We start from the raw sequence: 7,296 nt of genomic DNA, 5'->3' as shown, positions 1-7,296 counted from the left end.
TTAGAACTATAGGCCCTTTTCAAGCCTCTCCCTTACCTGGACAGCCCTTGACGTGAGTCATTTCAAATTCATTAGATTACTATGAAGTTGGCTGGGCGCGGTGGCTCACGCCTGTAATCCCAGCACTTTGGGAGGCCGAGGTGGAAGGATTGCTTGGGACCAGGAGTTCAAGACCAGCCTGAGCAACATAGGGAGACCCGCCCCCCTCTCCACCTACAAAAATAAGAAAGAAAAAAAAAAAATCAGCCGGGAGCGTGGAGCTACTCGGGAGCCTGAGGCAGGACGATCCATTAAGCCCAGGAGTCTGAGGCTGCCGTGAGCTATGATATTGCTGCCCAACCAGGTTCATTTGCTGCTGCCCCAGAAGAAGCCAATATGGTGAGTCAGCAGGTTTTAGGGCTGAGAAAGCCTCTTTGCTCCTCATAGCGCTAAGCGGGGACACGGGAGAAATTTCTCAAATCTGCCTCCCGGAGAATTTGGGAGAAGGGTTTTTATTTATTTTTTTGAGACAGAATCTTGCTCTGTTGCCCAGGCTAGAGTGAGTGCCGTGGCATCAGCCTAGCTCACAGCAACCTCAAACTCCTGGGCTCAAGCCATCCTCCTGTCCCAGCCTCCCAAGTAGCTGGGACTACAGACATGCGCCACCATACCCGGCTAATTTTTTCTATATATATATTTTTTTAGTTGGCCGGATAATTTCTTCCTATTTTTAGTAGAGACTGGGGTCTCGCTCTTGCTCAGTCTGGTCTCGAACTCCTGACCTCGAGCGATCCACCTGCCTCGGCCTCCCAGAGTGCTAGGATTACAGGCATGAGCCACTGCGCCCAGCTAAGGGAGAAGGGTTTTTAAGGGTAGTTTGACAGGCAAGGGATTAGGCCATTAGGTTCGTTAATGGGGGCAAAATTATAGGGATGTAGGAATCATCTTCTTGTGTTGTTTCAGTCCCTGGGGTCACAATTCCAGTTGAGTGGGTTTCTTGGTATGGGCCGCTGGTCTGGGTGGGTCACTCAATGCACTGGAATGTGGGACCTGGAAGATATCTTAGGAACTACCTTTAGGTTTGGAAAAGGTGATGTTACCTATGGGGAAAGTTAAGAATCTTTATGGACACCAGCTTTGAGAAGTTAAGAATGTTTATAGTCAGCAGGTGTGTTGCTCCGGAGTGGCAATTACAAGGGGACAGTTACTAATTATTATCATTATTTTTAGCTAGGCCCTTACCACTGTACTTGCCTTGCACCCTGTTTTTGAAGGGCAGTTTCAATGACACCACTGCCCTCTACCCTGGGTGACAGCGAGATCCCTTAAAAACAAATGTGGAACTGGCAGAAAGCTAGACATATAGATCAGTGGAATAGAACTGAGACTGGCCCCTTACATTTATGGTCAATTGATTTTCCTTTGATTTTCCTTAAGGATGCCGAGACCATTCAATGTAGGAAGAAGGGTCTTTTAACCAACACTGTGCTGGAACAACTGGACATCCACATGAAAGAGTGAGGTTGGACCTCTACCTCTCACCATCTACAAAAATTAATTCTAAATGGATTACAGGCCGGGCGCGGTGGCTCACGCCTGTAATCCTAGCACTCTGGGAGACCGAGGTGGGTGGATCACTCGAGGTCAGGAGTTTGAGACCAGCCTGAGCAAGAGCGAGACCCCGTCTCTACTAAAAATAGAAAGAAATTATATGGACAACTAAAAATATATATAGAAAAAATTAGCTGGGCATGGTGGCGCATGCCTGTAGTCCCAGCTACTCGGGAGGCTGAGGCAGGAGGATTGCTTAAGCCCAGGAGTTTGAGGTTGCTGTGAGCTAGGCTGATGCCACGGCACTCACTCTAGGCCAGGCAACAGAGCAAGACTCTGTCTCAAAAACCAAACAAACAAACAAACAAAAAAAAATGGATTACAGACCACAACCTAAGAGCTAAAACTTTAAATCTCTTAGAAGAACACATAGGAGTAAATCTTCATGAATGTGATTAGGCAATGGATTTTTTTTTTTTTTTGAGGGGGTCTTTCGGTGAGAACTGGAAAATCTGCTGGATAAATTCTAGTGTTTTTTTTTTTTTGGAGACAGAGTCTTGCTATGTTGCCCAGGTTAGAGTGCAGTGGTGTCAACCTAGCTCACAGCAATCTCAAACTCCTGGGCTCAAGCGATCCTCCTGTCCCAGCCTCTGAAGTAGCTGGGACTACAGGAATGAGCCACCATGCCCGGCTAATTTTTTCTGTATATAGGTTTCAGTTGTCTAGCTAATTGCTTTCTTTTTTTTTTTTTTTTTTTTTTTTAGTAGAGACAGGGTCTCGCTCTTGCTCTGGCTGGTCTCGAACTCCTGAGCTCAAAGAATCCGTCCGCCTCAGCCTCCCAGAGTGCTAGCATTACACAGCCAGTCAACCACATTTGTTATCAAGGAAATGCAAATCAAAACCACAGTAAGATACCACTTCACACCCACTGGGATGGCTTAACTTACCAGGAGATACTTGTGTCAGGTTGAAAGGAATGTTTATTTTTTTTAATTTTTTAAATTTTTTTTTTAGCACCAAAGTTGATGCAGCAGAAAGGAATGTTTAGACAGAAGTCATTACCGTTCCTGGTAGTCCCTGATAGTATCTTGATACTACTAATGACAGAAGTCATTACCATTCTTGTGGTTCATTATCTTGCTGATAGTCCCAGGATTGGTGTTGGTGCCCCTGGTCTTTAACTGCCAAGGAAAAGTTGGCTTTGACATGGTGGACATTCAGCTTAGCAAACAAACATTGGGAAGAGGGGATGGAACCCAGTACGGTTTGCCCCCTGGTCTTATAAGTATGGTCCCAGGCCTGTCCTATAGGGGGACAGAGGGGGTCATACTGGCACCATCTTAGCACCCCTTATCTCACCTGGCCTAGTCCTGAGAGTGGCAGTCACTTCAGAACAGGCTAGATACAGCCACCTCCCTCCCCATCCCTGGGAACTCTGGCAGGACCCAAGGACTCACACCCTGGAAGCTCCTTCCCCTTTCTGTAAAAAGTAAACTTCAACTGATAAGTTCTGGAAACACCCCCTCCACCATCCTGGACTCTGGACTCTGGGTGCCTCTCCAGGGTGAGGCTCCCACTGGGCTGGGAGCGTGGTCACTGTGGCTGCAGTGCCCAAAGCCAGGGTCCCTCAGGTTTGCCCAGGCCTCCTCTCTGACTCTGTTCCCTAAGTGCAGGGCTGAGCTCACATCCTAGTCACCAGGTCCAGTTTTGCTAGGGTTGATGACTATTGTCAATGAGGGGTGGGTGACCAGGGACTCTGAGTGGGGAGGGTCATCATCCTGCAGATAAAGAAACAGGGATCCAGTGCAGCGGTTCACACCTGTAATCCTAGCACTTTGGGAAGCCAAAGCAGGAGGATGGCTTGAGGCCAGGAGTTTGACACTAGCCTGGGCCACAAGTGAGGCCCTGTCCTTACAAAACAAACAAACAATTAGCCTGGCGTGGTGGTGCGGTGTGTGCCTGTAGCTACTCGGGAGGCTGAGTCTGAGCCAGGAGGATTACTTGAGCCCAGGAGTTCGGGGTTACAGTGAACTATGGCGAGCTGTGATCACGCCACTGCGCTCTAGCCTGGGTAACAATGAGGTTCTGTCTCAAAATAAATAAAAATAAATTGAGGCATTTGCTCAAAGACAGAGAGAGGCACCTGCTCAAAATCATAAATCTTTAGGAATTAATACCAAGTAATTAGTAATTAATAGCACAATAACATCAGTAATAACAGCCACTACCACTTTCCATTGCTGGTCTGCCCAACACCTTGAGATCTTTGCACGTGCATGGGTGTTCCCCTTCCCTGGAACCATTTGCCCCCATGATCCTTCTCTTACCTGACTGGCTTTCAGGGGTCAGCTTAGAAGCCCCTTCCTCCAGGAAGGCCTCCCAGACTTCCCAAGTTGAGGCATGAATCCTACTGTGTGTTGTGTGTCTCCCTACTAAGCTTCCTGAGGCACAGGAGCTTTCTTGTGCTTCCCAGCACTTGGCACCTCTCCTAGCACAGGGCAATAATAGCTGCAGTAGTAACAAGAGCGTCAGCATGTTGGGCACTGCTCAAAGTGCTGCCCACGACTGACTCATCAGCTGAATGAAGGAATGGAGTATTGTCACCCAAGTCACTCCCCCATTTCTGAATCTTCATACGCCAAACCCAGAGCCTGGGATACTTTAAAAATATTTTAATTACTTGAAACCTCTGGATGGGCTCCTCGTCCCTGCGGCCCTCTCCCCAGCTCTTGGCCTCTGGCTGTGAGCCTGCGATGTCCTTGCAGGGTACCCTCTGCCAGGGCAGTGGGGACATGGTCTGTCTGGGCTCTCCTGGGTGCATCTGAGGGCTGAGGCTCCTTTCTTTCCCCACTAGCTCCAGGGACAGGTCCTCTGTTCTCCACCTCAGCCCCTGCCTGTTTCCCTCCCTACTCAGGCCAGGCAGGGCATGTGGCAGCATGTCAGCTGGCCCCAGAGAACTAGGCAGTCTCTCCAAATATGTGACGGGCACAGTCTGTCCCAGGGCTGGCCATGATCCCCGCCTTCAGTCCAACTGCAGCCCCCACCCCCTGAGGAGAGATGTCCAACTTCTCTCCCACGCAAGGGCAGCAGATTGCCCAACGCTGGGGACTGGGCAGGGCTGGGCAGCAGGACAAGACAAAGCACAGGGTGACCTCATACCCCCTTTGATTTGGGATTGTCCCTGGTCTGCACCCCACCCCAATGTCATAAATCAGACAGGCACTCCTAGAACTCCAGCCTGGGCACAGCCTTTGCCCCACGGACCCTCTCTGCCCCTTCTAGCCGAGGAGGGAGCTGTTGGAGTTTGGGGTTCCTCCTGGGTCCCCTCCTTCCTGCCTTCCTCACCTGGACTCTCAGCCCACCCGCTCTCTCTGGAGCTCCAGGCCTATCTCCTTGTGATTTTCTGTCCCCCCAACTCAGCCTGTCCCCCCCACCCCCGCCATCATCTTCTGCTTGAGACCAGGTGCCGTCCCCCTTGCCATTGACAATGTCCTCCACTGCCACCTCTGCGAACCCAAGGCTTTCGTACCTACTGTTTCTATAACGGCAGCGCCAGCATCCATTTAGGGGCCAAACCCCATTCGTTTCCTTGACCTTCTGTCTCTCATGCCCCATATCCAACTCATAATCAAGTCCCGCTCCCTTTACTTCCTTCCTATTTCTCCGATCTGACCATTATTCTCATGTTCAGCCCTCCCAGACCATCTACCACCGCCGCTTGTCCAGCTCAGACCTCAAATCCCTTTTCAACGCTGCAGGTGGACTGATCTTTCTGACACGTGAATCTGAATCTGACCTTGCCTTATCGCCAGCCCTGCTTAAACCCTGCAGTGGCTTTCCAGGGATGGACACAGGGCCCTTCAAAGGCTGGCCCTTGCCCACCCCTCCAGCAGCCTCAAATTGTTCTCTGTCACCCACCCGCCTGCCACACTCCCCCGGCCGGCCGTGGAGTCCTTGCCCCTGCAGATCTCCCTGCTTGGAGCGCCGTCCTGACTCTGCCTGGGGAACTCTTGTCATCCCAGACAGTGGCTCAAGTATCACTTCCTCCAGGAAGCTTTCCCTGACCTCCCCGGTAAGGTAGAGTCTCCACATCATTCCTCCTCCTGGCATCACCTACCTTTCCTTCCTACAATTGTGCCTTGACATTGATCGAATTGGGAGTTGGAAAACTTTTTCTGTAAAGGGCCAGATAGGAAATGTTTTAGGCTCTGTGGGCAAAAACTACAAAAAACTGTTGCAACTACTCAACTCTCTGTTGTAGTGCACAAGTAACCATAGATACTACAAAAATGAATGAACAGACTTGTGTTCCAAAAAACTTTACTTATGGATACTGAGATTTTGATTATTATATGGATACATGTAATTCTTATGTGTCACCAAATAGCCGCCTTCTTTTGCTTTTTCTCCCAACTGTTAAAAAAATATAAAAATCATTATTAGCTTGCAAGCTGTATAAAAATAAGTGGTGGGCTGTAGTTTGCTGACACCTGATTGAAATAATTCTGTGGTGTATCTATTTTGCCATCACTAGATCGTAAGCTCCGTGAGGGCAGAGGCTGAGTCTGTCTTAGCTCACCAATGTGTCCCTGCTGCCTTGCAAATGGTATGAAAACATATTCTTCCCCGTTTCCTTCCATGCTCCCCCACACCCAGCTCAATGAACGTTTGGTAAGTGAGTAAAAATAGTTAGGTACTTAGGTCAACCCACTCAATCTTCTGTGAGGTAGGTACTATTGTTATTTTGCTTTTTTTCAGATTAAGGCACAGAGAGGTTAAGTAACTTGCCCAAGGTCACACAGGTTCCTTTTTTTTTAATTTTTTATTTGTTTGTTTTGGAAGGCAGTGGCTATTCACAGGCTCAATCAGCTCACTGTAGCCTTGAACTCCTAATCTCACACCGTTCTCAGGCCTCAGCCTCCCAAGTAGCTGGGACTACAGGTGTAGTCCCACCCTTGCCAGGCTTGCTTTTATTTATTTATTTATTTATTAATATGTCACGGTCACACAGTTTTAAGTGGCAGAGTCATGGTTCGATCCCAGGCAGTCTGGATTTGGAGCCCACGTGCTTGACCATCACATAATGTTTTCTGGGGATTGTCATGATGACAAGCTCAGCATGATGCGGCAAAACAACGTGTCTCGGCCGGGCGTGGTGGCTCACACCTGTAATCCTAGCACTCTGGGAGACCGAGGTGGGTGGATCACTCGAGGTCAGGAGTTTGAGACCAGCCTGAGCAAGAGTGAGACCCCGTCTCTACTAAAAATAGAAAGAAATTATATGGACAACTAAAAGTCTATAGAAAAAATTAGCCGGGCATGGTGGCACATGCCTGTAGTCCCAGCTACTCGGGAGGCTGAGGCAGTAGGATTGCTTGAGCCCAGGAGTTTGAGGTTACTGTGAGCTAGGCTGACGCCACGGCACTCACTCTAGCCCAGGCAACAGAGTGAGACTCTGTCTCAAAAAAAAAAAGCAAAAAACAATGTGTCTCTCCCCTCTGTCAACCACCTCCTGTCCTGTCCAGCTGACATATCCTCCATGTCTCAGGTCAACTTCAGTCCTTCAGGGAAGCCCTCCGTGCCATGGGACTGCTCCTTGGTCACCCTGAACCTTTATCTCAGGGTGTAGTTTGGTGTGGTCACCATTGTGACCAACATAGGGGTCAGTCCCCCAACCTGTAAGCTGTAACGGGGTGGGGACTGGGTCTCTCTTGCTCCTCATTATATCCTCTATGCAGAGCCTTGTGCCTGGCCCACAGGAGCTGC

This window comes from Lemur catta, chromosome 15 (assembly GCF_020740605.2).
Source record: "Lemur catta isolate mLemCat1 chromosome 15, mLemCat1.pri, whole genome shotgun sequence".
Lineage (NCBI taxonomy): Eukaryota > Metazoa > Chordata > Mammalia > Primates > Lemuridae > Lemur > Lemur catta.
This window is presented reverse-complemented; position numbering follows the sequence as displayed.